At 38.6% G+C, this 26,856-nt stretch overlaps 62 non-coding genes across 62 annotated transcripts; 49 read left to right on the plus strand and 13 right to left on the minus strand.

The window, feature by feature from the left end:
- The first annotated feature begins 98 nt into the window (after positions 1-98).
- On the plus strand, positions 99-171 carry trnam-cau (transfer RNA methionine (anticodon CAU)). Its single transcript has one exon. It is a non-coding gene; the product is annotated as a tRNA-Met (tRNA).
- Positions 172-312: 141 nt separating this feature from the next.
- Positions 313-385, plus strand: trnam-cau (transfer RNA methionine (anticodon CAU)). Its single transcript has one exon. It is a non-coding gene; the product is annotated as a tRNA-Met (tRNA).
- Positions 386-661: 276 nt separating this feature from the next.
- Positions 662-734, plus strand: trnam-cau (transfer RNA methionine (anticodon CAU)). The gene has a single exon. It is a non-coding gene; the product is annotated as a tRNA-Met (tRNA).
- Positions 735-875: 141 nt separating this feature from the next.
- Positions 876-948, plus strand: trnam-cau (transfer RNA methionine (anticodon CAU)). The gene has a single exon. It is a non-coding gene; the product is annotated as a tRNA-Met (tRNA).
- A 140-nt stretch (positions 949-1,088) lies between these two features.
- On the plus strand, positions 1,089-1,161 carry trnam-cau (transfer RNA methionine (anticodon CAU)). Its single transcript has one exon. It is a non-coding gene; the product is annotated as a tRNA-Met (tRNA).
- A 624-nt stretch (positions 1,162-1,785) lies between these two features.
- On the plus strand, positions 1,786-1,858 carry trnam-cau (transfer RNA methionine (anticodon CAU)). Its single transcript has one exon. It is a non-coding gene; the product is annotated as a tRNA-Met (tRNA).
- A 270-nt stretch (positions 1,859-2,128) lies between these two features.
- On the plus strand, positions 2,129-2,201 carry trnam-cau (transfer RNA methionine (anticodon CAU)). The gene has a single exon. It is a non-coding gene; the product is annotated as a tRNA-Met (tRNA).
- A 276-nt stretch (positions 2,202-2,477) lies between these two features.
- On the plus strand, positions 2,478-2,550 carry trnam-cau (transfer RNA methionine (anticodon CAU)). Its single transcript has one exon. It is a non-coding gene; the product is annotated as a tRNA-Met (tRNA).
- Positions 2,551-2,826: 276 nt separating this feature from the next.
- Positions 2,827-2,899, plus strand: trnam-cau (transfer RNA methionine (anticodon CAU)). The gene has a single exon. It is a non-coding gene; the product is annotated as a tRNA-Met (tRNA).
- A 489-nt stretch (positions 2,900-3,388) lies between these two features.
- On the plus strand, positions 3,389-3,461 carry trnam-cau (transfer RNA methionine (anticodon CAU)). Its single transcript has one exon. It is a non-coding gene; the product is annotated as a tRNA-Met (tRNA).
- A 141-nt stretch (positions 3,462-3,602) lies between these two features.
- Positions 3,603-3,675, plus strand: trnam-cau (transfer RNA methionine (anticodon CAU)). Its single transcript has one exon. It is a non-coding gene; the product is annotated as a tRNA-Met (tRNA).
- A 140-nt stretch (positions 3,676-3,815) lies between these two features.
- Positions 3,816-3,888, plus strand: trnam-cau (transfer RNA methionine (anticodon CAU)). Its single transcript has one exon. It is a non-coding gene; the product is annotated as a tRNA-Met (tRNA).
- A 141-nt stretch (positions 3,889-4,029) lies between these two features.
- On the plus strand, positions 4,030-4,102 carry trnam-cau (transfer RNA methionine (anticodon CAU)). The gene has a single exon. It is a non-coding gene; the product is annotated as a tRNA-Met (tRNA).
- A 141-nt stretch (positions 4,103-4,243) lies between these two features.
- On the plus strand, positions 4,244-4,316 carry trnam-cau (transfer RNA methionine (anticodon CAU)). The gene has a single exon. It is a non-coding gene; the product is annotated as a tRNA-Met (tRNA).
- Positions 4,317-4,457: 141 nt separating this feature from the next.
- Positions 4,458-4,530, plus strand: trnam-cau (transfer RNA methionine (anticodon CAU)). Its single transcript has one exon. It is a non-coding gene; the product is annotated as a tRNA-Met (tRNA).
- A 1,985-nt stretch (positions 4,531-6,515) lies between these two features.
- On the plus strand, positions 6,516-6,588 carry trnam-cau (transfer RNA methionine (anticodon CAU)). The gene has a single exon. It is a non-coding gene; the product is annotated as a tRNA-Met (tRNA).
- A 141-nt stretch (positions 6,589-6,729) lies between these two features.
- trnam-cau (transfer RNA methionine (anticodon CAU)) lies at positions 6,730-6,802 on the plus strand. Its single transcript has one exon. It is a non-coding gene; the product is annotated as a tRNA-Met (tRNA).
- A 141-nt stretch (positions 6,803-6,943) lies between these two features.
- On the plus strand, positions 6,944-7,016 carry trnam-cau (transfer RNA methionine (anticodon CAU)). Its single transcript has one exon. It is a non-coding gene; the product is annotated as a tRNA-Met (tRNA).
- Positions 7,017-7,157: 141 nt separating this feature from the next.
- On the plus strand, positions 7,158-7,230 carry trnam-cau (transfer RNA methionine (anticodon CAU)). The gene has a single exon. It is a non-coding gene; the product is annotated as a tRNA-Met (tRNA).
- A 275-nt stretch (positions 7,231-7,505) lies between these two features.
- On the plus strand, positions 7,506-7,578 carry trnam-cau (transfer RNA methionine (anticodon CAU)). The gene has a single exon. It is a non-coding gene; the product is annotated as a tRNA-Met (tRNA).
- Positions 7,579-7,854: 276 nt separating this feature from the next.
- On the plus strand, positions 7,855-7,927 carry trnam-cau (transfer RNA methionine (anticodon CAU)). The gene has a single exon. It is a non-coding gene; the product is annotated as a tRNA-Met (tRNA).
- A 140-nt stretch (positions 7,928-8,067) lies between these two features.
- trnam-cau (transfer RNA methionine (anticodon CAU)) lies at positions 8,068-8,140 on the plus strand. Its single transcript has one exon. It is a non-coding gene; the product is annotated as a tRNA-Met (tRNA).
- A 140-nt stretch (positions 8,141-8,280) lies between these two features.
- Positions 8,281-8,353, plus strand: trnam-cau (transfer RNA methionine (anticodon CAU)). The gene has a single exon. It is a non-coding gene; the product is annotated as a tRNA-Met (tRNA).
- A 467-nt stretch (positions 8,354-8,820) lies between these two features.
- On the plus strand, positions 8,821-8,893 carry trnam-cau (transfer RNA methionine (anticodon CAU)). Its single transcript has one exon. It is a non-coding gene; the product is annotated as a tRNA-Met (tRNA).
- Positions 8,894-9,033: 140 nt separating this feature from the next.
- trnam-cau (transfer RNA methionine (anticodon CAU)) lies at positions 9,034-9,106 on the plus strand. Its single transcript has one exon. It is a non-coding gene; the product is annotated as a tRNA-Met (tRNA).
- Positions 9,107-9,380: 274 nt separating this feature from the next.
- On the plus strand, positions 9,381-9,453 carry trnam-cau (transfer RNA methionine (anticodon CAU)). Its single transcript has one exon. It is a non-coding gene; the product is annotated as a tRNA-Met (tRNA).
- Positions 9,454-9,594: 141 nt separating this feature from the next.
- trnam-cau (transfer RNA methionine (anticodon CAU)) lies at positions 9,595-9,667 on the plus strand. Its single transcript has one exon. It is a non-coding gene; the product is annotated as a tRNA-Met (tRNA).
- A 276-nt stretch (positions 9,668-9,943) lies between these two features.
- trnam-cau (transfer RNA methionine (anticodon CAU)) lies at positions 9,944-10,016 on the plus strand. Its single transcript has one exon. It is a non-coding gene; the product is annotated as a tRNA-Met (tRNA).
- Positions 10,017-10,292: 276 nt separating this feature from the next.
- trnam-cau (transfer RNA methionine (anticodon CAU)) lies at positions 10,293-10,365 on the plus strand. Its single transcript has one exon. It is a non-coding gene; the product is annotated as a tRNA-Met (tRNA).
- Positions 10,366-10,506: 141 nt separating this feature from the next.
- Positions 10,507-10,579, plus strand: trnam-cau (transfer RNA methionine (anticodon CAU)). The gene has a single exon. It is a non-coding gene; the product is annotated as a tRNA-Met (tRNA).
- A 2,661-nt stretch (positions 10,580-13,240) lies between these two features.
- On the plus strand, positions 13,241-13,313 carry trnam-cau (transfer RNA methionine (anticodon CAU)). The gene has a single exon. It is a non-coding gene; the product is annotated as a tRNA-Met (tRNA).
- A 141-nt stretch (positions 13,314-13,454) lies between these two features.
- trnam-cau (transfer RNA methionine (anticodon CAU)) lies at positions 13,455-13,527 on the plus strand. Its single transcript has one exon. It is a non-coding gene; the product is annotated as a tRNA-Met (tRNA).
- Positions 13,528-13,802: 275 nt separating this feature from the next.
- Positions 13,803-13,875, plus strand: trnam-cau (transfer RNA methionine (anticodon CAU)). The gene has a single exon. It is a non-coding gene; the product is annotated as a tRNA-Met (tRNA).
- Positions 13,876-16,322: 2,447 nt separating this feature from the next.
- Positions 16,323-16,395, plus strand: trnam-cau (transfer RNA methionine (anticodon CAU)). Its single transcript has one exon. It is a non-coding gene; the product is annotated as a tRNA-Met (tRNA).
- Positions 16,396-16,536: 141 nt separating this feature from the next.
- Positions 16,537-16,609, plus strand: trnam-cau (transfer RNA methionine (anticodon CAU)). Its single transcript has one exon. It is a non-coding gene; the product is annotated as a tRNA-Met (tRNA).
- A 489-nt stretch (positions 16,610-17,098) lies between these two features.
- Positions 17,099-17,171, plus strand: trnam-cau (transfer RNA methionine (anticodon CAU)). Its single transcript has one exon. It is a non-coding gene; the product is annotated as a tRNA-Met (tRNA).
- Positions 17,172-17,312: 141 nt separating this feature from the next.
- Positions 17,313-17,385, plus strand: trnam-cau (transfer RNA methionine (anticodon CAU)). The gene has a single exon. It is a non-coding gene; the product is annotated as a tRNA-Met (tRNA).
- Positions 17,386-17,660: 275 nt separating this feature from the next.
- trnam-cau (transfer RNA methionine (anticodon CAU)) lies at positions 17,661-17,733 on the plus strand. The gene has a single exon. It is a non-coding gene; the product is annotated as a tRNA-Met (tRNA).
- Positions 17,734-20,182: 2,449 nt separating this feature from the next.
- trnam-cau (transfer RNA methionine (anticodon CAU)) lies at positions 20,183-20,255 on the plus strand. The gene has a single exon. It is a non-coding gene; the product is annotated as a tRNA-Met (tRNA).
- A 276-nt stretch (positions 20,256-20,531) lies between these two features.
- Positions 20,532-20,604, plus strand: trnam-cau (transfer RNA methionine (anticodon CAU)). The gene has a single exon. It is a non-coding gene; the product is annotated as a tRNA-Met (tRNA).
- A 275-nt stretch (positions 20,605-20,879) lies between these two features.
- Positions 20,880-20,952, plus strand: trnam-cau (transfer RNA methionine (anticodon CAU)). Its single transcript has one exon. It is a non-coding gene; the product is annotated as a tRNA-Met (tRNA).
- A 276-nt stretch (positions 20,953-21,228) lies between these two features.
- On the plus strand, positions 21,229-21,301 carry trnam-cau (transfer RNA methionine (anticodon CAU)). The gene has a single exon. It is a non-coding gene; the product is annotated as a tRNA-Met (tRNA).
- A 140-nt stretch (positions 21,302-21,441) lies between these two features.
- On the plus strand, positions 21,442-21,514 carry trnam-cau (transfer RNA methionine (anticodon CAU)). Its single transcript has one exon. It is a non-coding gene; the product is annotated as a tRNA-Met (tRNA).
- A 140-nt stretch (positions 21,515-21,654) lies between these two features.
- trnam-cau (transfer RNA methionine (anticodon CAU)) lies at positions 21,655-21,727 on the plus strand. Its single transcript has one exon. It is a non-coding gene; the product is annotated as a tRNA-Met (tRNA).
- Positions 21,728-21,868: 141 nt separating this feature from the next.
- Positions 21,869-21,941, plus strand: trnam-cau (transfer RNA methionine (anticodon CAU)). The gene has a single exon. It is a non-coding gene; the product is annotated as a tRNA-Met (tRNA).
- Positions 21,942-22,218: 277 nt separating this feature from the next.
- Positions 22,219-22,291, plus strand: trnam-cau (transfer RNA methionine (anticodon CAU)). Its single transcript has one exon. It is a non-coding gene; the product is annotated as a tRNA-Met (tRNA).
- A 140-nt stretch (positions 22,292-22,431) lies between these two features.
- trnam-cau (transfer RNA methionine (anticodon CAU)) lies at positions 22,432-22,504 on the plus strand. Its single transcript has one exon. It is a non-coding gene; the product is annotated as a tRNA-Met (tRNA).
- Positions 22,505-22,779: 275 nt separating this feature from the next.
- trnam-cau (transfer RNA methionine (anticodon CAU)) lies at positions 22,780-22,852 on the plus strand. The gene has a single exon. It is a non-coding gene; the product is annotated as a tRNA-Met (tRNA).
- Positions 22,853-22,993: 141 nt separating this feature from the next.
- trnam-cau (transfer RNA methionine (anticodon CAU)) lies at positions 22,994-23,066 on the plus strand. The gene has a single exon. It is a non-coding gene; the product is annotated as a tRNA-Met (tRNA).
- Positions 23,067-23,547: 481 nt separating this feature from the next.
- On the minus strand, positions 23,548-23,620 carry trnam-cau (transfer RNA methionine (anticodon CAU)). The gene has a single exon. It is a non-coding gene; the product is annotated as a tRNA-Met (tRNA).
- Positions 23,621-23,760: 140 nt separating this feature from the next.
- trnam-cau (transfer RNA methionine (anticodon CAU)) lies at positions 23,761-23,833 on the minus strand. The gene has a single exon. It is a non-coding gene; the product is annotated as a tRNA-Met (tRNA).
- A 140-nt stretch (positions 23,834-23,973) lies between these two features.
- trnam-cau (transfer RNA methionine (anticodon CAU)) lies at positions 23,974-24,046 on the minus strand. Its single transcript has one exon. It is a non-coding gene; the product is annotated as a tRNA-Met (tRNA).
- Positions 24,047-24,322: 276 nt separating this feature from the next.
- Positions 24,323-24,395, minus strand: trnam-cau (transfer RNA methionine (anticodon CAU)). Its single transcript has one exon. It is a non-coding gene; the product is annotated as a tRNA-Met (tRNA).
- Positions 24,396-24,535: 140 nt separating this feature from the next.
- Positions 24,536-24,608, minus strand: trnam-cau (transfer RNA methionine (anticodon CAU)). Its single transcript has one exon. It is a non-coding gene; the product is annotated as a tRNA-Met (tRNA).
- A 140-nt stretch (positions 24,609-24,748) lies between these two features.
- On the minus strand, positions 24,749-24,821 carry trnam-cau (transfer RNA methionine (anticodon CAU)). The gene has a single exon. It is a non-coding gene; the product is annotated as a tRNA-Met (tRNA).
- A 140-nt stretch (positions 24,822-24,961) lies between these two features.
- On the minus strand, positions 24,962-25,034 carry trnam-cau (transfer RNA methionine (anticodon CAU)). The gene has a single exon. It is a non-coding gene; the product is annotated as a tRNA-Met (tRNA).
- A 140-nt stretch (positions 25,035-25,174) lies between these two features.
- Positions 25,175-25,247, minus strand: trnam-cau (transfer RNA methionine (anticodon CAU)). Its single transcript has one exon. It is a non-coding gene; the product is annotated as a tRNA-Met (tRNA).
- A 274-nt stretch (positions 25,248-25,521) lies between these two features.
- Positions 25,522-25,594, minus strand: trnam-cau (transfer RNA methionine (anticodon CAU)). Its single transcript has one exon. It is a non-coding gene; the product is annotated as a tRNA-Met (tRNA).
- A 140-nt stretch (positions 25,595-25,734) lies between these two features.
- On the minus strand, positions 25,735-25,807 carry trnam-cau (transfer RNA methionine (anticodon CAU)). The gene has a single exon. It is a non-coding gene; the product is annotated as a tRNA-Met (tRNA).
- Positions 25,808-25,948: 141 nt separating this feature from the next.
- On the minus strand, positions 25,949-26,021 carry trnam-cau (transfer RNA methionine (anticodon CAU)). The gene has a single exon. It is a non-coding gene; the product is annotated as a tRNA-Met (tRNA).
- Positions 26,022-26,297: 276 nt separating this feature from the next.
- Positions 26,298-26,370, minus strand: trnam-cau (transfer RNA methionine (anticodon CAU)). Its single transcript has one exon. It is a non-coding gene; the product is annotated as a tRNA-Met (tRNA).
- Positions 26,371-26,504: 134 nt separating this feature from the next.
- On the minus strand, positions 26,505-26,577 carry trnam-cau (transfer RNA methionine (anticodon CAU)). Its single transcript has one exon. It is a non-coding gene; the product is annotated as a tRNA-Met (tRNA).
- Positions 26,578-26,856: the final 279 nt, after the last annotated feature.

A 26,856-nucleotide genomic window follows, 5' to 3' on the forward strand; every position in this document is an offset into this window, starting at 1 on the left:
AAAAATTAATTCTCATTGTTTTTGGACTTTCAGACAAGACATACTATTGTCAAGGTGGATACCACATCTTAAGGTCCATATCTATATTTTTAAACAGTGCCTCGTTGGCGCAGTAGGTAGCGCGTCAGTCTCATAATCTGAAGGTCCTGAGTTCGATCCTCACACGGGGCAGCAAAGCTTTATGTAAATTTACAGTGTTGGCTGAAGAGGAAGTAAAAATTAATTCTCATTGTTTTTGGACTTTCAGACAAGACATACTATTGTCAAGGTGGATACCACATCTTAAGGTCCATATCTATATTTTTAAACAGTGCCTCGTTGGCGCAGTAGGTAGCGCGTCAGTCTCATAATCTGAAGGTCCTGAGTTCGATCCTCACACGGGGCAGCAAAGCTTTATGTAAATTTACAGTGTTGGCTGAAGAGGAAGTAAAAATTAATTCTCATTGTTTTTGGACTTTCAGACAAGACATACTATTGTCAAGGTGGATACCACATCTTAAGGTCCATATCTATATTTTTTACTTTAGAATGAAATCGTTGTTTATTTCTCAGGTGTTGTGGACTTTCAGACCATACATTTTGGCACGGTGGTTAGAACGTCACTGTCAAAATCTGAAGGTCGGTATCAATATTTTTTTCTTTCTAATTACTGATAAACTGTGCCTCGTTGGCGCAGTAGGTAGCGCGTCAGTCTCATAATCTGAAGGTCGTGAGTTCGATCCTCACACGGGGCAGCAAAGCTTTATGTAAAATTACAGTGTTCGCTGAAGAGGAAGTAAAAATTAATTCTCATTGTTTTTGGACTTTCAGACAAGACATACAATTGTCAAGGTGGATACCACATCTTAAGGTCCATATCTATATTTGCAAAGAGTGCCTTGTTGGCGCAGTAGGTAGCGCGTCAGTCTCATAATCTGAAGGTTGTGAGTTCGATCCTCACACAGGGCATAAAGCTTTATGTAAAATTACAGTGTTGGCTGAAGAGGAAGTAAAAATTAATTCTCATAGTTTTTGGACTTTCAGACAAGACATACTATTGTCAAGGTGGATACCACATCTTAAGGTCCATATCTATATTTTTAAACAGTGCCTCGTTGGCGCAGTAGGTAGCGCGTCAGTCTCATAATCTGAAGGTCGTGAGTTCGATCCTCACACGGGGCAGCAAAGCTTTATGTAAATTTACAGTGTTGGCTGAAGAGGAAGTAAAAATTAATTCTCATTGTTTTTGGACTTTCAGACAAGACATACTATTGTCAAGGTGGATACCACATCTTAAGGTCCATATCTATATTTTTTACTTTAGAATGAAATCGTTGTTTATTTCTCAGGTGTTGTGGACTTTCAGACCATACATTTTGGCACGGTGGTTAGAACGTCACTGTCAAAATCTGAAGGTCGGTATCAATATTTTTTTCTTTCTAATTACTGATAAACTGTGCCTCGTTGGCGCAGTAGGTAGCGCGTCAGTCTCATAATCTGAAGGTTGTGAGGGCGATCCTCACACGTGGAAGCAAAGCTTTATGTAAAATTACAGTGTTGGCTGAAGAGGAGGTAAAAATTAATTCTCATTGTTTTTGGACTTTCAGACAAGACATACTATTGTCAAGGTATATACCACATCTTAAGGTCCATATCTATATTTTTTACTTTAGAATGAAATCGTTGTTTATTCTCAGGTGTTGTGGACTTTCAGACCATACATTTTGGCACGGTGGTTAGAACGTCACTGTCAAAATCTGAAGGTCGGTATCGATATTTATTTATTTCAAATTATAAATGAACCGTGACTCGTTGGCGCAGTAGGTAGCGCGTCAGTCTCATAATCTGACGGTCGTGAGTTCGAACCTCACACGGGGCAGTAAATCTTTATGTAAAATTACAGTGTTGGCTGAAGTTAAAATTAATTCTCTTTGTTCTTGGACTTTCAGACAAGACATACTATTGTCAAGGTGGATACCACATCTTAAGGTCCATATCTATATTTTTTACTTTAGAATGAAATCGTTGTTTATTTCTCAGGTGTTGTGGACTTTCAGACCATACATTTTGGCACGGTGGTTAGAACGTCAGTGTCAAAATCTGAAGGTCGGTATCGATATTTTTTTCTTTCTAATTACTGACAAACTGTGCCTCGTTGGCGCAGTAGGTAGCGCGTCAGTCTCATAATTTGAAGGTCGTGAATTCGATCATCACACGGGGCAGCAAAGCTTTATGTAAAATTACAGTGTTGGCTGAAGAGGAAGTAAAAATTTATTCTCATTGTTTTTGGACTTTCAGACAAGACATACTATTGTCAAGGTGGATACCACATCTTAAGGTCCATATCTATATTTTTTACTTTAGAATGAAATCGTTGTTTATTTCTCAGGTGTTGTGGACTTTCAGACCATACATTTTGGCACGGTGGTTAGAACGTCGCTGTCAAAATCTGAAGGTCGGTATCGATATTTTATTCTTTCTAATTACTGACAAACAGTGCCTCGTTGGCGCAGTAGGTAGCGCGTTAGTCTCATAATCTGAAGGTCGTGAGTTCGATCCTCACACGGGGCAGCAAAGCTTTATGTAAAATTACAGTGTTGGCTGAAGAGGAAGTAAAAATTAATTCTCATTGTTTTTGGACTTTCAGACAAGACATACTATTGTCAAGGTGGATACCACATCTTAAGGTCCATATCTATATTTTTTACTTTAGAATGAAATCGTTGTTTATTTCTCAGGTGTTGTGGACTTTCAGACCATACATTTTGGCACGGTGGTTAGAACGTCACTGTCAAAATCTGAAGGTCGGTATCGATATTTTTTTCTTTCGAATTTTTGTTAAACAGTGCCTCGTTGGCGCAGTAGGTAGCGCGTCAGTCTCATAATCTGAAGGTCGTGAGTTCGATCGTCACACGGGGCAGGAAAGCTTTATGTAAAATTACATTTTTGGCTGAAGAGGAAGTAAAAATTAATTCTCATTGTTTTTGGACTTTCAGACAAGACATACTATTGTCAAGGTGGATACCACATCGTAAGGTCCGTATCTATATTTTTTACTTTAGAATGAAATCATTGTTTATTTCTCAGGTGTTGTGGACTTTCAGACCATACATTTTGGCACGGTGGTTAGAACGTCACTGTCAAAATATGAAGGTCGGTATCGATATTTTTTTCTTTCGAATTATTGACAAACTGTGTCTCTTGGCGCAGTAGGTAGCGCGTCAGTCTCATAATCTGAATGTCGTGAGTTCGATCCTCACACGGGGCAGCAATGCTTTATGTATAATTACAGTGTTGGCTGAAAAGGAACTAAAAATTAATTCTCATTGTTTTTGGACTTTCAGACAAGACATACTATTGTCAAGGTGGATACCACATCTTAAGGTCCATATCTATATTCACAAAGAGTGCCTCGTTGGCGCAGTAGGTAGCACATCAGTCTCATAATCTGAAGGTTGTGAGTTCGATCCTCACACGGGGCAGCAAAGCTTTATGTAAAATTACATTGTTGGCTGAAGAGGAAGTCAAAATTAATTCTCATTGTTTTTGGACTTTCAGACAAGACATACTATTGTCAAGGTGGATACCACATCTTAAGGTCCATATCTATATTTTTAAACAGTGCCTCGTTGGCGCAGTAGGTAGCGCGTCAGTCTCATAATCTGAAGGTCGTGAGTTCGATCCTCACACGGGGCATAAATCTTTTTGTAAAATTACAATGTTGGCTGAAGAGGAAGTAAAAATTAATTCTCATTGTTTTTGGACTTTCAGACAAGACATACTATTGTCAAGGTGGATACCACATCTTAAGGTCCATATCTATATTTTTAAACAGTGCCTCGTTGGTGCAGTAAGTAGCGCGTCAGTCTCATAATCTGAAGGTCGTGAGTTCGATCCTCACACGGGGCAGCAAAGCTTTATGTAAAATTACAGTGTTGGCTGAAGAGGAAGTAAAAATTAATTCTCATTGTTTTTGGACTTTCAGACAAGACATACTATTGTCAAGGTGGATACCACATATTAAGGTCCATATCTATATTCTAAAACAGTGCCTCGTTGGCGCAGTAGGTAGCGCGTCAGTCTCATAATCTGAAGGTTGTGATTTCGATCCTCACACGGGGCAGCAAAGCTTTATGTAAAATTACAGTGTTGGCTTAAGAGGATGTAAAAATTAATTCTCATTGTTTTTGGACTTTCAGACAACACATACTATTGTCAAGGTGGATACCACATCTTAAGGTCCATATCTATATTTTTAATCAGTGCCTCGTTGGTGCAGTAGGTAGCGCGTCAGTCTCATAATCTGAAGGTTGTGAGTTCGATCCTCACACGGGGCAGCAAATTTTTATGTAAAATTACAGTGTTGGCTGAAGAGGAAGTAAAAATTAATTCTCATTGTTTTTGGACTTTCAGACAAGACATACTATTGTCAAGGTGGATACCACATCTTAAGGTCCATATCTATATTTTTAAACTGTGCCTCGTTGGCTCAGTAGGTAGCCCGTCAGTCTCATAATCTGAAGGTTGTGAGTTCGATCCTCACACGGGGCAGCAAAGCTTTATGTAAAATTACAGTGTTGGCCGAAGAGGAAGTAAAAATTAATTCTCAATGTTTTTGGACTTTCAGACAAGACATACTATTGTCAAGGTGGATACCACATCTTAACCTGTTTGGGCTGCAAGCTGAATATTGAAAAAACTGGAAAATGTGTGCACATTTTCAAACGGCCTCCTAAGAAACTTTTTATTTTCCAATATGCATATATTTACTACTGTTGGATAGATAACAGTCCATAGTTTCTAAAAAGGTTTGAATTGTTTCTCTAAGTCGAACAGAAATATTTTTACAGCCATTTTCCCAGCCGAATTGAGATTTTCAAAATGCGATGTGTCTCTTTAAGACCTTCTCTATAAAAGGCCCTTTGACTTAGGACCATAGGGACACTTCACACGCCTTCCTCAGGCTGTAATGCGGAAGTGAGAATTGAAAGGAGTCGAATATCTCGTCCATGGACTGAATAACACACCTTCTTGTGAGACCTGCGCAGTTAAAAAAAAATTCCGGGCATGAAGTATAATTTGGTCTCGGCTTCTGGAACAAGTTAGATAACGGTGAATAGGATGTCTGACTACGATATTATTTGATACATGTCACAAAATCATCCTAAAGTATGTTTTTTCAAAATACTTTAATTATATTATTGCAATTTATTCTGGACTTTAGATGTGATACGACGGAAGAGTTTTTTGAAGAAACGCTGTGTAGCGCCGCAATGCTATTGTGCTAGCTAACCAAAGAGGGAAATAATTCGTTCTGGAACCCAACTAAAGACTCTACTGGACATTGGACCCCGTTACAACATTCTGATGGAATACCAAGAAAGATAAGACCCAATTTGGGATGCTTTTTCATATATCTGTCGAACTGTTGTATGCTAACTGTGCTAACTGTGCTAGGCTAGCGCTTGACTAGAATCAATGCTGCCTTATGCTAGCTTATGTTGTTAGCTAATATAACGATATATTGTGTTTTCGCTGTAAAACACTTCAAAAATCGGAAATGTTGGCTTTATTCACACGATATCTGTCTTTCATTAGTTATCCACCATATGTTTTTCTGAAATGTTTTATGAGGTGTAATTAGTAGCCGACGTTGGTGTATGTATTTTCTCTGGCTACTCCCGTCTGGATTCAGACTCTAGCTATGTGTTAGCATTTTTGGGTAGCATCAATGTAAAACTGATTTATAGCTAAAATATGCACTTTTTATGAACAAAACATAGATTTATTGTGTAACATGTTATATGACTGTCATCTGAGGTAGTTTTTTCTGGGCTCTTTAGGTTGGTTTTAGTTTATTTCGGTTGGCTTGTGCATGCTACTTGAATCATAATTCATACTTCATAATCATATCCATACGTGTCTGTCCACTTTTATATTTGGTGGTGAGCTAACATAAATATATGTGGTGTTTTCTCTGTAAAACATTTAAAAAATCGGACATGTTGGCTGGATTGACAAGATGTTTATCTTTCAAATGCTGTATTGGACTTGTTAATGTGTAAAAGTTAAATATTTTTAAAAAATAGATTTTGAATTTCGCGCCCTGCAGCTGTTGTCATTTTCGTCCGATTTCGGGCTTGCAGCCCAAACAGGTTTTAAGGTCCATATCTATATTTTTAAACAGTGCCTCGTTGGCGCAGTAGGTAGCGCGTCAGTCACATAATCTGAAGATCGAGAGTTCGATCCTCACACGGGGCAGCAAAGCTTTATGTAAAATTACAGTGTTGGCTGAAGAGGAAGTAAAAATTAATTCTCATTGTTTTTGGACTTTCAGACAAGACATACTATTGTCAAGGTGGATACCACATCTTAAGGTCCATATCTATATTTTTTACTTTAGAATGAAATCGTTGTTTATTTCTCAGGTGTTGTGGACTTTCAGACCATACATTTTGGCACGGTGGTTAGAACGTCACTGTCAAAATCTGAAGGTCGGTATCGATATTTTTTTCTTTCTAATTATTGACAACTGTGTCTCGTTGGCGCAGTAGGTAGCGCTTCAGTCTCATAATCTGAAGATCGTGAGTTCGATCCTCACACGGGGCAGCAAAGCTATATGTAAAATTACAGTGTTGGCTGAAGAGGAAGTAAAAATTAATTCTCATTGTTTTTGGACTTTCAGACAAGACATACTATTGTCAAGGTGGATACCACATCTTAAGGTCCATATCTATATTTTTAAACAGTGCCTCGTTGGCGCAGTAGGTAGCGCGTCAGTCTCATAATCTGAAGGTCGTGAGTTCGATCCTCACACGGGGCAGCAAAGCTTTATGTAAAATTACAGTGTTGGCTGAAGAGGAAGTAAAAATTAATTCTCATTGTTTTTGGACTTTCAGACAAGACATACTATTGTCAAGGTGGATACCACATATTAAGGTCCATATCTATATTCTAAAACAGTGCCTCGTTGGCGCAGTAGGTAGCGCGTCAGTCTCATAATCTGAAGGTCGTGAGTTCGATCCTCACACGGGGCAGCAAAGCTTTATGTAAAATTACAGTGTTGGCTTAAGAGGATGTAAAAATTAATTCTCATTGTTTTTGGACTTTCAGACAACACATACTATTGTCAAGGTGGATACCACATCTTAAGGTCCATATCTATGTTTTTAAACAGTGCCTCGTTGGTGCAGTAAGTAGCGCGTCAGTCTCATAATCTGAAGGTCGTGAGTTCGATCCTCACACGGGGCAGCAAAGCTTTATGTAAAATTACAGTGTTGGCTGAAGAGGAAGTAAAAATTAATTCTCATTGTTTTTGGACTTTCAGACAAGACATACTATTGTCAAGGTGGATACCACATCTTAAGGTCCATATCTATATTTTTTACTTTAGAATGAAATAGTTGTTTATTTCTCAGGTGTTGTGGAATTTCAGACCATACATTTTGGCACGGTGGTTAGAACGTCACTGTCAAAATCTGAAGGTCGGTATCGATATTTTTTTCTTTCTAATTATTGACAACTGTGCCTCGTTGGCGCAGTAGGTAGCGCTTCAGTCTCATAATCTGAAGATCGTGAGTTCGATCCTCACACGGGGCAGCAAAGCTTTATGTAAAATTACAGTGTTGGCTGAAGAGGAAGTAAAAATTAATTCTCATTGTTTTTGGACTTTCAGACAAGACATACTATTGTCAAGGTGGATACCACATCTTAAGGTCCATATCTATATTTTTTACTTTAGAATGAAATCGTTGTTTATTTCTCAGGTGTTGTGGACTTTCAGACCATACATTTTGGCACGGTGGTTAGAACGTCACTGTCAAAATCTGAAGGTCGGTATCGATATTTTATTCTTTCTAATTACTGACAAACTGTGCCTCGTTGGCGCAGTAGGTAGCGCGTTAGTCTCATAATCTGAAGGTCGTGAGTTCGATCCTCACACGGGGCATAAAGCTTTATGTAAAATTACAGTGTTGGCTGAAGAGGAAGTAAAAATTAATTCTCATAGCTTTTGGACTTTCAGACAAGACATACTATTGTCAAGGTGGATACCACATCTTAAGGTCCATATCTATAATTTCAAAGAGTGCCTCGTTGGAGCAGTAGGTAGCGCGTCAGTCTCATAATCTGAAGGTCGTGAGTTCGATCCTCACACGGGGCATAAAGCTTTATCTAAAATTACAGTGTTGCCTGAAGAGGAAGTAAAAATTAATTCTCATTGTTTTTGGACTTTCAGACAAGACGTACTATTGTCAAGGTGGATACCACATCTTAAGGTCCATATCTATATTTTTAAACAGTGCCTCGTTGGCGCAGTAGGTAGCGCGTCAGTCTCATAATCTGAAGGTCGTGAGTTCGATCCTCACACGGGGCAGCAAAGCTTTATGTAAAATTACAGTGTTGGCTGAAGAGGAAGTAAAAATTAATTCTCATTGTTTTTGGACTTTCAGACAAGACATACTATTGTCAAGGTGGATACCACATCTTAAGGTCCATATCTATATTTTCAAAGAGTGCCTCGTTGGCGCGTTAGTCTCATAATCTGAAGGTCGTGAGTTCGACCCTCACACGGGGCATAAAGCTTTACAGTGTTGGCTGAAGAGGAAGTAAAAATTAATTCTCATTGTTTTTGGACTTTCAGACAAGACATACTATTGTCAAGGTGGATACCACATCTTAAGGTCCATATCTATATTTTTTACTTTAGAATGAAATCGTTGTTTATTTCTCAGGTGTTGTGGACTTTCAGACCATACATTTTGGCACGGTGGTTAGAACGTCACTGTCAAAATCTGAAGGTCGGTATCAATATTTTTTTCTTTCTAATTACTGATAAACTGTGCCTCGTTGGCGCAGTAGGTAGCGCGTCAGTCTCATAATCTGAAGGTCGTGAGTTCGATCCTCACACGGGGCATAAAGCTTTATCTAAAATTGCAGTGTTGCCTGAAGAGGAAGTAAAAATTAATTCTCATTGTTTTTGGACTTTCAGACAAGACATACTATTGTCAAGGTGGATACCACATCTTAAGGTCCATATCTATAATTTCAAAGAGTGCCTCGTTGGAGCAGTAGGTAGCGCGTCAGTCTCATAATCTGAAGGTCGTGAGTTCGATCCTCACACGGGGCATAAAGCTTTATCTAAAATTACAGTGTTGCCTGAAGAGGAAGTAAAAATTAATTCTCATTGTTTTTGGACTTTCAGACAAGACATACTATTGTCAAGGTGGATACCACATCTTAAGGTCCATATCTATATTTTTTACTTTAGAATGAAATCGTTGTTTATTTCTCAGGTGTTGTGGACTTTCAGACCATACATTTTGCACGGTGGTTAGAACGTCACTGTCAAAATCTGAAGGTCGGTATCAATATTTTTTTCTTTCTAATTACTGATAAACTGTGCCTCGTTGGCGCAGTAGGTAGCGCGTCAGTCTCATAATCTGAAGGTCGTGAGTTTGATCCTCACACGGGGCAGCAATGCTTTATGTAAAATTACAGTGTTGGCTGAAGAGGAAGTAAAAATTAATTCTCATTGTTTTTGGACTTTCAGACAAGACATACTATTGTCAAGGTGGGTACCACATCTTAAGGTCCATATCTATAGTTTTAAACAGTGCCTCGTTGTCGCAGTAGGTAGTGTGTCAGTCTCATAATCTGAAGGTCGTGAGTTCGATCCTCACACGGGGCAGCAAAGCTTTATGTAAAATTACAGTGTTGGCTGAAGAGGAATTAAAAATTAATTCTCATTGTTTTTGGACTTTCAGACAAGACATACTATTGTCAAGGTGGATACCACATCTTAAGGTCCATATCTATATTTTTTACTTTAGAATGAAATCGTTGTTTATTTCTCAGGTGTTGTGGACTTTCAGACCATACATTTTGGCACGGTGGTTAGAACGTCACTGTCAAAATCTGAAGGTCGGTATCGATATTTTTTTCTTTCTAATTATTGACAAACTGTGACTCGTTGGCGCAGTAGGTAGCGCGTCAGTCTCATAATCTGAAGGTCGTGAGTTCGATCCTCACACGGGGCAGCAAAGCTTTATGTAAAATTACAGTGTTGGCTGAAGAGGAGGTAAAAATTAATTCTCATTGTTTTTGGACTTTCAGACAAGACATACTATTGTCAAGGTGGATACCACATCTTAAGGTCCATATCTATATTTTTTACTTTAGAATGAAATCGTTGTTTATTTCTCAGGTGTTGTGGAATTTCAGACCATACATTTTGGCTCGGTGGTTAGAACGTCACTGTCAAAATCTGAAGGTCGGTATCGATATTTTATTCTTTCTAATTACTGACAAACTGTGCCTCGTTGGCGCAGTAGGTAGCTCGTCAGTCTCATAATCTGAAGGTTGTGAGTTAGATCCTCACACGGGACAGCAAAGCTTTATGTAAAATTACAGTGTTGGCTGAAGAGGAAGTAAAAATTAATTCTCAATGTTTTTGGACTTTCAGACAAGACATACTATTGTCAAGGTGGATACCACATCTTAACGTCCATATCTATATTTTTAAACAGTGCCTCGTTGGCGCAGTAGGTAGCCCGTCAGTCTCATAATCTGAAGGTTGTGAGTTCGATCATCACACGGGGCAGCAATGCTTCATGTAAAATTACAGTGTTGGCCGAAGAGGAAGTAAAAATTAATTCTCATTGTTTTTGGACTTTCAGACAAGACATACTATTGTCAAGGTGGATACCACATCTTAAGGTCCATATCTATATTTTTAAACAGTGCCTCGTTGGCGCAGTAGGTAGTGCGTCAGTCACATAATCTGAAGATCGAGAGTTCGATCCTCACACGGGGCAGCAAAGCTTTATGTAAAATTACAGTGTTGGCTGAAGAGGAAGTAAAAATTAATTCTCATTGTTTTTGGACTTTCAGACAAGACATACTATTGTCAAGGTGGATACCACATCTTAAGGTCCATATCTATATTTTTTACTTTAGAATGAAATCGTTGTTTATTTCTCAGGTGTTGTGGACTTTCAGACCATACATTTTGGCACGGTGGTTAGAACGTCAGTGTCAAAATCTGAAGGTCGGTATCGTTAATTTTTTCTTTCGAATTTTTGATAAACTTTGCCTCGTTGGCGCAGTAGGTAGCGCGTCAGTCTCATAATCTGAAGGTTGTGAGGGTGATCCTCACACGGGGCAGCAAAGCTTTATGTAAAATTACAGTGTTGGCCGAAGAGGAAGTAAAAATTAATTCTCATTATTTTTGGACTTTCAGACAAGACATACTATTGTTAAGGTGGATACCACATCAACCTGTTGGGGATGGGGGCGCTGTTTAGACTATTTATGCTAATTTGGTAATTTTTGAAACGGCTTCCCACAAAATCCTTGATCGTACAATATGCATATTATTATTATTATTGGATAGAAAACAGTCTATAGTTTCTATAGGAGTTGAAATTTTGTCTCTAAGTGGAACAGAGCCCATTCTACAGCAATTTCCCTGACATGGATTCAGATTTCAGAAATTTTGGCCACTGTTCTGAAGTCAGTTAAAAGGGCACTGATATTGCTATGACTATACGGACACTTCTTACGTCTTCCCCTGGATGCCTTTACGTGATGACGATTCCAATGGGGTCGATTGCGCGTTCACAGGCCCTATAAATCAAAAAACCCTGTAGCTAGCAAGTCTTTTCTTGGTGCGTCACGCGCGTGGAGGACACCGACCCTCTCCTGTTCCAAGCGTTAGTTTAGCCTGTTATATTTCTCCGGTCATCTTTTCACTCGTTATAGGAGTTAAAAACATCATAAGGTAGTTAATTTAAAGCGTTTTATAGCAATTTATATCCGTTTAGTGCGATTTTGGGACATTTATTTTTGAAACGATGTGAATAGTTGGGCACGCTTTTCAGTTCATCCCGAACGCAGTTGGCATTTCCACATGGCAAGAGGACAGCTTTCCACCAAAAGACGTTTACTCCCAAGAAAGGATCCTTTGCCCAAGATACTGATGGAAGAACAGCTCAAGGTAGGACATTTTTATTATGATAAATCGTGTTTCTGTCGAAACATTTTAGTGGCTTAGGACGCCATGTTTTATGACGTAGCTTCGCTTGGCGCAAACTGTATTGAAAAGTAAGGATAAATTACAAAATGTAATTCCGCAATTGTATTAAGAATTAAATTGTCTATCAATCCCTGTCCACCCTATATTTTTTTAGTCACGTTTATGAGTATTTATGTATAAGAGTAGATCACTGTCTAAGTGGCGCAAGGACATTTTCTGACCAGCTTGTCTACATTTCACATTGTCTAACCATGATTTTGGTGGCTAAATATAAACATTTGCGATCAAACTCTATATGGATTGTGTAATATGATGTTACAGGAGTGTCATCGGAAGAATTCTGAGAAGGTTAGTGAAAAAATGTATATCTTTTGGCGATGTTGACTTTTATCGCTCACTTTGGCTAGAATAAATGCTGGGCTGCTATGTGCTATGTGCTATGCTAATATAACGATTTATTGTGTTTTCGCTGTAAGACACTTAGAAAATCTGAAATATTGTCTGTATTCACAGGATCTGTGTCTTTCGATTCGTGTATGCTGTGTATTTTTACGAAATGTTTGATGATTAGTAAGTAGGTAAACACGTTGCTCTAAGTAGTTTTTCTATTCCATTTGTGACGGTGGGTGCAATTGTAACCTATGCCATCTACCTGAAATATGCACTTTTTTCTAACAAAACCTATCCCATACCATAAATATGTTATCAGACTGTCATCTAATGAGTTTTTTTGTTGGTTAGGGGCTATAAATATCTTAGTTTAGCCGAATTGGTGATGGCTACTGGTGTTGGTGGACAAATAAAAGATGGTGGATTATGCTAATGTGTTTTTAGGTAATAGATGTACATCTTTACATATTGTGTCTTCCCTGTAAAACATTTTAAAAATCGGACATGTTGACTGGATTCACAAGATCTGTGTCTTTCATTAGCTGTATTGGACTTTAATGTGTGAAAGTTAAATATTTAAAAAAAATATTTTTTTTGAATTTCGCGGCACTGGTTTTTCAGTGGGGGGGGGGGGGGGGGGGGTGCCGCTAGCGCCACGCTGATCCTAGACAGGTTAAGGTCCATATCTATATTTTTTACTTTAGAATGAAATCGTTGTTTATTTCTCAGGTGTTGTGGACTTTCAGACCATACATTTTGGCACGGTGGTTAGAACGTCACTGTCAAAATCTGAAGGTCGGTATCGATATTTTTTTCTTTCTAATTATTGACAACTGTGCCTCGTTGGCGCAGTAGGTAGCGCTTCAGTCTCATAATCTGAAGATCGTGAGTTCGATCCTCACACGGGGCAGCAAAGCTATATGTAAAATTACAGTGTTGGCTGAAGAGGAAGTAAAAATTAATTCTCATTGTTTTTGGACTTTCAGACAAGACATACTATTGTCAAGGTGGATACCACATCTTAAGGTCCATATCTATATTTTTAAACAGTGCCTCGTTGGCGCAGTAGGTAGCGCGTCAGTCTCATAATCTGAAGGTCGTGAGTTCGATCCTCACACGGGGCAGCAAAGCTTTATGTAAAATTACAGTGTTGGCTGAAGAGGAAGTAAAAATTAATTCTCATTGTTTTTGGACTTTCAGACAAGACATACTATTGTCAAGGTGGATACCACATATTAAGGTCCATAGTTATATTTTTTACTTTAGAATGAAATCGTTGTTTATTTCTCAGGTGTTGTGGAATTTCAGACCATACATTTTGGCACGATGGTTAGAACGTCACTGTCAAAATCTGAAGGTCGGTATCGATATTTTTTTCTTTCTAATTACTGATAAACTGTCCTCGTTGGTGCAGTAGGTAGCGCGTCAGTCTCATAATCTGAAGGTCGTGAGTTCGATCCTCACACGGGGCAGCAAAGCCTTATGTAAAATTACAGTGTTGGCTGAAGAGGAAGTAAAAATTAATTCTCATTGTTTTTGGACTTTCAGACAAGACATACTATTGTCAAGGTGGATACCACATCTTAAGGTCCATATCTATATTTTTTACTTTAGAATGAAATCGTTGTTTATTTCTCAGGTGTTGTGGACTTTCAGACCATACATTTTGGCACGGTGGTTAGAACGTCAGTGTCAAAATCTGAAGGTCGGTATCGTTAATTTTTTCTTTCGAATTTTTGATAAACTTTGCCTCGTTGGCGCAGTAGGTAGCGCGTCAGTCTCATAATCTGAAGGTTGTGAGGGTGATCCTCACACGGGGCAGCAAAGCTTTATGTAAAATTACAGTGTTGGCCGAAGAGGAAGTAAAAATTAATTCTCATTATTTTTGGACTTTCAGACAAGACATACTATTGTTAAGGTGGATACCACATCAACCTGTTGGGGATGGGGGCGCTGTTTAGACTATTTATGCTAATTTGGTAATTTTTGAAACGGCTTCCCACAAAATCCTTGATCGTACAATATGCATATTATTATTATTATTGGATAGAAAACAGTCTATAGTTTCTATAGGAGTTGAAATTTTGTCTCTAAGTGGAACAGAGCCCATTCTACAGCAATTTCCCTGACATGGATTCAGATTTCAGAAATTTTGGCCACTGTTCTGAAGTCAGTTAAAAGGGCACTGATATTGCTATGACTATACGGACACTTCTTACGTCTTCCCCTGGATGCCTTTACGTGATGACGATTCCAATGGGGTCGATTGCGCGTTCACAGGCCCTATAAATCAAAAAACCCTGTAGCTAGCAAGTCTTTTCTTGGTGCGTCACGCGCGTGGAGGACACCGACCCTCTCCTGTTCCAAGCGTTAGTTTAGCCTGTTATATTTCTCCGGTCATCTTTTCACTCGTTATAGGAGTTAAAAACATCATAAGGTAGTTAATTTAAAGCGTTTTATAGCAATTTATATCCGTTTAGTGCGATTTTGGGACATTTATTTTTGAAACGATGTGAATAGTTGGGCACGCTTTTCAGTTCATCCCGAACGCAGTTGGCATTTCCACATGGCAAGAGGACAGCTTTCCACCAAAAGACGTTTACTCCCAAGAAAGGATCCTTTGCCCAAGATACTGATGGAAGAACAGCTCAAGGTAGGACATTTTTATTATGATAAATCGTGTTTCTGTCGAAACATTTTAGTGGCTTAGGACGCCATGTTTTATGACGTAGCTTCGCTTGGCGCAAACTGTATTGAAAAGTAAGGATAAATTACAAAATGTAATTCCGCAATTGTATTAAGAATTAAATTGTCTATCAATCCCTGTCCACCCTATATTTTTTTAGTCACGTTTATGAGTATTTATGTATAAGAGTAGATCACTGTCTAAGTGGCGCAAGGACATTTTCTGACCAGCTTGTCTACATTTCACATTGTCTAACCATGATTTTGGTGGCTAAATATAAACATTTGCGATCAAACTCTATATGGATTGTGTAATATGATGTTACAGGAGTGTCATCGGAAGAATTCTGAGAAGGTTAGTGAAAAAATGTATATCTTTTGGCGATGTTGACTTTTATCGCTCACTTTGGCTAGAATAAATGCTGGGCTGCTATGTGCTATGTGCTATGCTAATATAACGATTTATTGTGTTTTCGCTGTAAGACACTTAGAAAATCTGAAATATTGTCTGTATTCACAGGATCTGTGTCTTTCGATTCGTGTATGCTGTGTATTTTTACGAAATGTTTGATGATTAGTAAGTAGGTAAACACGTTGCTCTAAGTAGTTTTTCTATTCCATTTGTGACGGTGGGTGCAATTGTAACCTATGCCATCTACCTGAAATATGCACTTTTTTCTAACAAAACCTATCCCATACCATAAATATGTTATCAGACTGTCATCTAATGAGTTTTTTTGTTGGTTAGGGGCTATAAATATCTTAGTTTAGCCGAATTGGTGATGGCTACTGGTGTTGGTGGACAAATAAAAGATGGTGGATTATGCTAATGTGTTTTTAGGTAATAGATGTACATCTTTACATATTGTGTCTTCCCTGTAAAACATTTTAAAAATCGGACATGTTGACTGGATTCACAAGATCTGTGTCTTTCATTAGCTGTATTGGACTTTAATGTGTGAAAGTTAAATATTTAAAAAAAATATTTTTTTTGAATTTCGCGGCACTGGTTTTTCAGTGGGGGGGGGGGGGGGGGGGTGCCGCTAGCGCCACGCTGATCCTAGACAGGTTAAGGTCCATATCTATATTTTTTACTTTAGAATGAAATCGTTGTTTATTTCTCAGGTGTTGTGGACTTTCAGACCATACATTTTGGCACGGTGGTTAGAACGTCACTGTCAAAATCTGAAGGTCGGTATCGATATTTTTTTCTTTCTAATTACTGACCAACTGTGCCTCGTTGGCGCAGTAGGTAGCGCGTCAGACTCATAATCTGAAGGTCGTGAGTTTGATCCTCACACGGGGCAGCAAAGCTTTATGTAAAATAACAGTGTTGGCCGAAGAGGAAGTAAAAATTAATTCTCAATGTTTTTGGACTTTCAGACAAGACATACTATTGTCAAGGTGGATACCACATCTTAACGTCCATATCTATATTTTTAAACAGTGCCTCGTTGGCGCAGTAGGTAGCCCGTCAGTCTCATAATCTGAAGGTTGTGAGTTCGATCCTCACACGGGGCAGCAATGCTTCATGTAAAATTACAGTGTTGGCCGAAGAGGAAGTAAAAATTAATTCTCATTGTTTTTGGACTTTCAGACAAGACATACTATTGTCAAGGTGGATACCACATCTTAAGGTCCATATCTATATTTTTAAACAGTGCCTCGTTGGCGCAGTAGGTAGTGCGTCAGTCACATAATCTGAAGATCGAGAGTTCGATCCTCACACGGGGCAGCAAAGCTTTATGTAAAATTACAGTGTTGGCTGAAGAGGAAGTAAAAATTAATTCTCATTGTTTTTGGACTTTCAGACAAGACATACTATTGTCAAGGTGGATACCACATCTTAAGGTCCATATCTATATTTTTTACTTTAGAATGAAATCGTTGTTTATTTCTCAGGTGTTGTGGACTTTCAGACCATACATTTTGGCACGGTGGTTAGAACGTCACTGTCAAAATCTGAAGGTCGGTATCGATATTTTTTTCTTTCTAATTATTGACAACTGTGCCTCGTTGGCGCAGTAGGTAGCGCTTCAGTCTCATAATCTGAAGATCGTGAGTTCGATCCTCACACGGGGCAGCAAAGCTATATGTAAAATTACAGTGTTGGCTGAAGAGGAAGTAAAAATTAATTCTCATTGTTTTTGGACTTTCAGACAAGACATACTATTGTCAAGGTGGATACCACATCTTAAGGTCCATATCTATATTTTTAAACAGTGCCTCGTTGGCGCAGTAGGTAGCGCGTCAGTCTCATAATCTGAAGGTCGTGAGTTCGATCCTCACACGGGGCAGCAAAGCTTTATGTAAAATTACAGTGTTGGCTGAAGAGGAAGTAAAAATTAATTCTCATTGTTTTTGGACTTTCAGACAAGACATACTATTGTCAAGGTGGATACCACATATTAAGGTCCATAGTTATATTTTTTACTTTAGAATGAAATCGTTGTTTATTTCTCAGGTGTTGTGGAATTTCAGACCATACATTTTGGCACGATGGTTAGAACGTCACTGTCAAAATCTGAAGGTCGGTATCGATATTTTTTTCTTTCTAATTACTGATAAACTGTCCTCGTTGGTGCAGTAGGTAGCGCGTCAGTCTCATAATCTGAAGGTCGTGAGTTCGATCCTCACACGGGGCAGCAAAGCCTTATGTAAAATTACAGTGTTGGCTGAAGAGGAAGTAAAAATTAATTCTCATTGTTTTTGGACTTTCAGACAAGACATACTATTGTCAAGGTGGATACCACATCTTAAGGTCCATATCTATATTTTTTACTTTAGAATGAAATCGTTGTTTATTTCTCAGGTGTTGTGGACTTTCAGACCATACATTTTGGCACGGTGGTTAGAACGTCAGTGTCAAAATCTGAAGGTCGGTATCGTTAATTTTTTCTTTCGAATTTTTGATAAACTTTGCCTCGTTGGCGCAGTAGGTAGCGCGTCAGTCTCATAATCTGAAGGTTGTGAGGGTGATCCTCACACGGGGCAGCAAAGCTTTATGTAAAATTACAGTGTTGGCCGAAGAGGAAGTAAAAATTAATTCTCATTATTTTTGGACTTTCAGACAAGACATACTATTGTTAAGGTGGATACCACATCAACCTGTTGGGGATGGGGGCGCTGTTTAGACTATTTATGCTAATTTGGTAATTTTTGAAACGGCTTCCCACAAAATCCTTGATCGTACAATATGCATATTATTATTATTATTGGATAGAAAACAGTCTATAGTTTCTATAGGAGTTGAAATTTTGTCTCTAAGTGGAACAGAGCCCATTCTACAGCAATTTCCCTGACATGGATTCAGATTTCAGAAATGTTGGCCACTGTTCTGAAGTCAGTTAAAAGGGCACTGATATTGCTATGACTATACGGACACTTCTTACGTCTTCCCCTGGATGCCTTTACGTGATGACGATTCCAATGGGGTCGATTGCGCGTTCACAGGCCCTATAAATCAAAAAACCCTGTAGCTAGCAAGTCTTTTCTTGGTGCGTCACGCGCGTGGAGGACACCGACCCTCTCCTGTTCCAAGCGTTAGTTTAGCCTGTTATATTTCTCCGGTCATCTTTTCACTCGTTATAGGAGTTAAAAACATCATAAGGTAGTTAATTTAAAGCGTTTTATAGCAATTTATATCCGTTTAGTGCGATTTTGGGACATTTATTTTTGAAACGATGTGAATAGTTGGGCACGCTTTTCAGTTCATCCCGAACGCAGTTGGCATTTCCACATGGCAAGAGGACAGCTTTCCACCAAAAGACGTTTACTCCCAAGAAAGGATCCTTTGCCCAAGATACTGATGGAAGAACAGCTCAAGGTAGGACATTTTTATTATGATAAATCGTGTTTCTGTCGAAACATTTTAGTGGCTTAGGACGCCATGTTTTATGACGTAGCTTCGCTTGGCGCAAACTGTATTGAAAAGTAAGGATAAATTAAAAAATGTAATTCCGCAATTGTATTAAGAATTAAATTGTCTATCAATCCCTGTCCACCCTATATTTTTTTAGTCACGTTTATGAGTATTTATGTATAAGAGTAGATCACTGTCTAAGTGGCGCAAGGACATTTTCTGACCAGCTTGTCTACATTTCACATTGTCTAACCATGATTTTGGTGGCTAAATATAAACATTTGCGATCAAACTCTATATGGATTGTGTAATATGATGTTACAGGAGTGTCATCGGAAGAATTCTGAGAAGGTTAGTGAAAAAATTTATATCTTTTGGCGATGTTGACTTTTATCGCTCACTTTGGCTAGAATAAATGCTGGGCTGCTATGTGCTATGTGCTATGCTAATATAACGATTTATTGTGTTTTCGCTGTAAGACACTTAGAAAATCTGAAATATTGTCTGTATTCACAGGATCTGTGTCTTTCGATTCGTGTATGCTGTGTATTTTTACGAAATGTTTGATGATTAGTAAGTAGGTAAACACGTTGCTCTAAGTAGTTTTTCTATTCCATTTGTGACGGTGGGTGCAATTGTAACCTATGCCATCTACCTGAAATATGCACTTTTTTCTAACAAAACCTATCCCATACCATAAATATGTTATCAGACTGTCATCTAATGAGTTTTTTTGTTGGTTAGGGGCTATAAATATCTTAGTTTAGCCGAATTGGTGATGGCTACTGGTGTTGGTGGACAAATAAAAGATGGTGGATTATGCTAATGTGTTTTTAGGTAATAGATGTACATCTTTACATATTGTGTCTTCCCTGTAAAACATTTTAAAAATCGGACATGTTGACTGGATTCACAAGATCTGTGTCTTTCATTAGCTGTATTGGACTTTAATGTGTGAAAGTTAAATATTTAAAAAAAATATTTTTTTTGAATTTCGCGGCACTGATTTTTCAGTGGGGGGGGGGGGGGGGGGGGGTGCCGCTAGCGCCACGCTGATCCTAGACAGGTTAAGGTCCATATCTATATTTTTTACTTTAGAATGAAATCGTTGTTTATTTCTCAGGTGTTGTGGACTTTCAGACCATACATTTTGGCACGGTGGTTAGAACGTCACTGTCAAAATCTGAAGGTCGGTATCGATATTTTATTCTTTCTAATTACTGACAAACTGTGCCTCGTTGGCGCAGTAGGTAGCGCGTCAGTCTCATAATCTGAAGGTCGTGAGTTCGATCCTCACACGGGGCAGCTAAGCTTTATGTAAAATTACAGTGTTGGCTGAAGAGGAAGTAAAAATTTATTCTCATTGATTTTGGACTTTCAGACAAGACAAACTATTGTCAAGGTGGATACCACATCTTAAGGTCCATATCTATATTTTTTACTTTAGAATGAAATCATTGTTTATTTCTCAGGTGTTGTGGACTTTCAGACCATACATTTTGGCACGGTGGTTAGAACGTCACTGTCAAAATCTGAAGGTCGGTATCGATATTTTTTTCTTTCTAATTACTGACCAACTGTGCCTCGTTGGCGCAGTAGGTAGCGCGTCAGACTCATAATCTGAAGGTCGTGAGTTTGATCCTCACACGGGGCAGCAAAGCTTTATGTAAAATTACAGTGTTGGCTGAAGAGGAAGTAAAAATTAATTCTCATTGTTTTTGGACTTTCAGACAAGACATACTATTGTCAAGGTGGATACCACATATTAAGGTCCATAGTTATATTTTTTACTTTAGAATGAAATCGTTGTTTATTTCTCAGGTGTTGTGGAATTTCAGACCATACATTTTGGCACGATGGTTAGAACGTCACTGTCAAAATCTGAAGGTCGGTATCGATATTTTTTTCTTTCTAATTACTGATAAACTGTCCTCGTTGGTGCAGTAGGTAGCGCGTCAGTCTCATAATCTGAAGATCGTGAGTTCGATCCTCACACGGGGCAGCAAAGCCTTATGTAAAATTACAGTGTTGGCTGAAGAGGAAGTAAAAATTAATTCTCATTGTTTTTGGACTTTCAGACAAGACATACTATTGTCAAGGTGGATACCACATCTTAAGGTCCATATCTATATTTTTTACTTTAGAATGAAATCGTTGTTTATTTCTCAGGTGTTGTGGACTTTCAGACCATACATTTTGGCACGGTGGTTAGAACGTCACTGTCAAAATCTGAAGGTCGGTATCAATATTTTTTTCTTTCTAATTACTGATAAAATGTGCCTCGTTGGCGCAGTAGGTAGCGCGTCAGTCTCATAATCTGAAGGTCGTGAGTTCGATCCTCACACGGGGCATAAAGCTTTATGTAAAATTACAGTGTTGGCTGAAGAGGAAGTAAAAATTAATTCTCATTGTTTTTGGACTTTCAGACAAGACATACTATTGTCAAGGTGGATACCACATCTTAAGGTCCATATCTATATTTTCAAAGAGTGCCTCGTTGGCGCAGTAGGCAGCGCGTCAGTCTCATAATCTGAAGGTCGTGAGTTCGATCCTCACACGGGGCATAAAGCTTTATGTAAAATTACAGTGTTGGCTGAAGAGGAAGTAAAAATTAATTCTCATTGTTTTTGGACTTTCAGACAAGACGTACTATTGTCAAGGTGGATACCACATCTTAAGGTCCATATCTATATTTTTAAACAGTGCCTCGTTGGCGCAGTAGGTAGCGCGTCAGTCTCATAATCTGAATGTCGTGAGTTCGATCCTCACACGGGGCAGCAAAGCTTTATGTAAAATTACAGTGTTGGCTGAAGAGGAAGTAAAAATTAATTCTCATTGTTTTTGGACTTTCAGACAAGACATACTATTGTCAAGGTGGATACCACATCTTAAGGTCCATATCTATATTTTTAAACAGTGCCTCGTTGGCGCAGTAGGTAGCGCGTCAGTCTCATAATCTGAAGGTCGTGAGTTCGATCCTCACACGGGGCAGCAAAGCTTTATGTAAAATTACAGTGTTGGCTGAAGAGGAAGTAAAAATTAATTCTCATTGTTTTTGGACTTTCAGACAAGACATACTATTGTCAAGGTGGATACCACATCTTAAGGTCCATATCTATATTTTTTACTTTAGAATGAAATCGTTGTTTATTTCTCAGGTGTTGTGGACTTTCAGACCATACATTTTGGCACGGTGGTTAGAACGTCACTGTCAAAATCTTGAAGGTCGATATCGATATTTTATTCTTTCAAATTACTGACAAACTGTGCCTCGTTGGCGCAGTAGGTAGCGCGTCAGTCTCATAATCTGAAGGTCATGTGTTCGATCCTCACACGGGACATCAAAGCTTTATGTAAAATTACAGTGTTGGCTGAAGAGGAAGTAAAAATTATTCTCATTGTTTTTGGACTTTCAGACGAGACATACTATTGTCAAGGTGGATACCACATATTAAGGTCCATATCCATATTTTTAAACAGTGCCTCGTTGGCGCAGTAGGTAGCGCGTCAGTCTCATAATCTGAAGGTTGTGAGTTCGATCCTCACACGGGGCAGCAAAGCTTTATGTAAAATTACAGTGTTGGCTGAAGAGGAAGTAGAATTAATTCTCATTGTTCTTGGACTTTCAGACAAGACATACTATTGTCAAGGTGGATACCACATCGTAAGGTCCATATCTATATTTTTTACTTTAGAATGAAATCATTGTTTATTTCTCAGGTGTTGTGGACTTTCAGACCATACATTTTGGCACGGTGGTTAGAACGTCACTGTCAAAATCTGAAGGTCGGTATCGATATTTATTTATTTCAAATTTTAGATGAACTGTGCCTCGTTGGCGCAGTAGGTAGCGCGTCAGTCTCATAATCTGAAGGTCGTGAGTTCGATCCTCACACGGGGCAGCAAAGCTTTATGTAAAATTACAGTGTTGGCTGAAGAGGAAGTAAAAATTAATTCTCATTGTTTTTGGACTTTCAGACAAGACATACTATTGTCAAGGTGGATACCACATCTTAAGGTCCATATCTATATTTTCAAAGAGTGCCTCGTTGGCGCAGTAGGCAGCGCGTCAGTCTCATAATCTGAAGGTCGTGAGTTCGATCCTCACACGGGGCATAAAGCTTTATGTAAAATTACAGTGTTGGCTGAAGAGGAAGTAAAAATTAATTCTCATTGTTTTTGGACTTTCAGACAAGACATACTATTGTCAAGGTGGATACCACATCTTAAGGTCCATATCTATATTTTTTACTTTAGAATGAATTTTGGCACGGTGGTTAGAACGTCACTGTCAAAATCTACCTACTGCGCCATCGAGGCACATTTTGTCAGTAATTTGAAAGAATAAAATATCGATATCGACATTCAAGATTTTGACAGTGACGTTCTAACCACCGTGCCAAAATGTATGGTCTGAAAGTCCACAAAACCTGAGAAATAAACAACGATTTCATTCTAAAGTAAAAAATATAGATATGGACCTTAATATGTGGTATCCACCTTGACAATAGTATGTCTTGTCTGAAAGTCCAAAAACAATGAGAATTAATTTTTCCTTCCTCTTCAGCCAACACTGTAATTTTACATAAAGCTTTGCTGCCCCGTGTGAGGATCGAACTCAAGTCCTTCAGATTATGAGACTGACGCGCTACCTACTGCGACAACGAGGCACTGTTTAAAAATATAGATATGGACCTTAAGATGTGGTATCCACCTTGACAATAGTATGTCTTGTCTGAAAGTCCAAAAACAATGAGAATTAATTTTTACTTCCTCTTCAGCCAACACTGTAATTTTACATAAAGCTTTATGCCCCGTGTGAGGATCGAACTCACGATCTTCAGATTATGAGACTGACGCGCTTTCTACTGCACCACCGAGGCACTCTTTGAAATTATAGATATGGACCTTAAGATGTGGTATCCACCTCGACAATAGTATGTCTTGTCTGAAAGTCCAAAAACTATGAGAATTAATTTTTACTTCCTCTTCAGCCAACACTGTAATTTTACATAAAGCTTTATGCCCCGTGTGAGGATCGAACTCACGACCTTCAGATTATGAGACTGACGCGCTACCTACTGCGCCAACGAGGCACATTTTATCAGTAATTAGAAAGAAAAAAATATTGATACCGACCTTCAGATTTTGACAGTGACGTTCTAACCACCGTGCCAAAATGTATGGTCTGAAAGTCCACAACACCTGAGAAATAAACAACGATTTCATTCTAAAGTAAAAAATATAGATATGGACCTTAAGATGTGGAATCCACCTTGACAATAGTATGTCTTGTCTGAAAGTCCAAAAACAATGAGAATTAATTTTTACTTCCTCTTCAGCCAACACTGTAATTTTACATAAAGCTTTGCTGCCCCGTGTGAGGATCGAACTCACGACCTTCAGATTATGAAACTGACGCGCTACCTACTGCGCCAACGAGGCACTGTTTAAAAATATAGATATGGACCTTAAGATGTGGTATCCACCTTGACAATAGTATGTCTTGTCTGAAAGTCCAAAAACAATGAGAATTAATTTTTACTTCCTCTTCAGCCAACACTGTAATTTTACATAAAGCTTTATGCCCCGTGTGAGGATCGAACTCACGACCTTCAGATTATGAGACTGACGCGCTGCCTACTGCGCCAACGAGGACTCTTTGAAAATATAGATATGGACCTTAAGATGTGGTATCCACCTTGACAATAGTATGTCTTGTCTGAAAGTCCAAAAACAATGAGAATTAATTTTTACTTCCTCTTCAGCCAACACTGTAATGTTACATAAAGCTTTGCTGCCCCGTGTGAGGATCGAACTCACGACCTTCAGATTATGAGACTGAGGCGCTACCTACTGCGCCAACGAGGACTCTTTGAAAATATAGATATGAACCTTAAGATGTGGTATCCACCTTGACAATAGTATGTCTTGTCTGAAAGTCCAAAAACAATGAGAATTAATTTTTACTTCCTCTTCAGCCAACACTGTAATGTTACATAAAGCTTTGCTGCCCCGTGTGAGGATCGAACTCACGACCTTCAGATTATGAGACTGACGCGCTACCTACTGCGCCAACGAGGCACTGTTTAAAAATATAGATATGGACCTTAAGATGTGGTATCCACCTTGACAATAGTATGTCTTGTCTGAAAGTCCAAAAACAATGAAATTAATTTTTACTTCCTCTTCAGCCAACAGTGTAATTTTACATAAAGCTTTGCTGCCCCGTGTGAGGATCGAACTCACGACCTTCAGATTATGAGACTGACGCGCTACCTACTGCACCAACGAGGCACATTTTATCAGTAATTAGAAAGAAAAAAATATTGATACCGACCTTCAGATTTTGACAGTGACGTTCTAACCACCGTGCCAAAATGTATGGTCTGAAAGTCCACAACACCTGAGAAATAAACAACGATTTCATTCTAAAGTAAAAAATATAGATATGGACCTTAAGATGTGATATCCACCTTGACAATAGTATGTCTTGTCTGAAAGTCCAAAAACAATGAAATTAATTTTTACTTCCTCTTCAGCCAACACTGTAATTTTACATAAAGCTTTATGCCCTGTGTGAGGATCTAACTCACGACCTTCAGATTATGAGACTGACGCGCTGCCTACTGCGCCAACGAGGCACTCTTTGAAAATATAGATATGGACCTTAAGATGTGGTATCCACCTTGACAATAGTATGTCTTGTCTGAAAGTCCAAAAACAATGAGAATTAATTTTTACTTCCTCTTCAGCCAACACTGTAATTTTACATAAAGCTTTATGCCCCGTGTGAGGATCGAACTCACGACCTTCAGATTATGAGACTGACGCGCTGCCTACTGCGCCAACGAGGCACTCTTTGAAAATATAGATATGGACCTTAAGATGTGGTATCCACCTTGACAATAGTATGTCTTGTCTGAAAGTCCAAAAACAATGAGAATTAATTTTTACTTCCTCTTCAGCCAACACTGTAATTTTACATAAAGCTTTGCTGCCCCGTGTGAGGATCGAACTCACGACCATCAGATTATGAGACTGACGCGCTACCTACTGCGCCAACGAGGCACAGTTTATCAGTAATTAGAAAGAAAAAAATATTGATACCGACCTTCAGATTTTGACAGTGACGTTCTAACCACCGTGCCAAAATGTATGGTCTGAAAGTCCACAACACCTGAGAAATAAACAATGATTTCATTCTAAAGTAAAAAATATAGATATGGACCTTAAGATGTGGTATCCACCTTGACAATAGTATGTCTTGTCTGAAAGTCCAAAAACAATGAGAATTAATTTTTACTTCCTCTTCAGCCAACACTGTAATTTTACATAAAGCTTTGCTGCCCCGTGTGAGGATCGAACTCACGACCTTCAGATTATGAGACTTACACGCTACCTACTGCGCCAACGAGGCACTGATAAAAATATAGATATGGACCTTAAGATGTGGTATCCACCTTGACAATAGTATGTCTTGTCTGAAAGTTCAAGAAGAATGAGAATTAATTTTAACTTTAGCCAACACTGTAATTTTACATGAAGATTTACTGCCCCGTGTGAGGATCGTACTCACGACCTTCAGATTATGAGACTGACGCGCTACCTACTGCGCCAACGAGGCACAGCTTTTCAATAATTTGAAATAAGAAAATATCGATACCGACCTTCAGATTTTGACAGTGACGTTCTAACCACCGTGCCAAAATGTATGGTCTGAAAGTCCACAACACCTGAGAAATAAACAACGATTTCATTCTAAAGTAAAAAATATAGATATCATGGCAGCTTCTTGTCGTTACCTTTCAGAATCATAACGTCTTTTGGTATGAAGAAATCACAGGCCCAAAGTTAGTTATTAAACTAAATGTTGCTCTCTGGTTTATTTTGAACATTTAGAATA

This window comes from Salvelinus fontinalis, unplaced genomic scaffold, assembly GCF_029448725.1.
Source record: "Salvelinus fontinalis isolate EN_2023a unplaced genomic scaffold, ASM2944872v1 scaffold_0256, whole genome shotgun sequence".
Classification (NCBI taxonomy): domain Eukaryota; kingdom Metazoa; phylum Chordata; class Actinopteri; order Salmoniformes; family Salmonidae; genus Salvelinus; species Salvelinus fontinalis.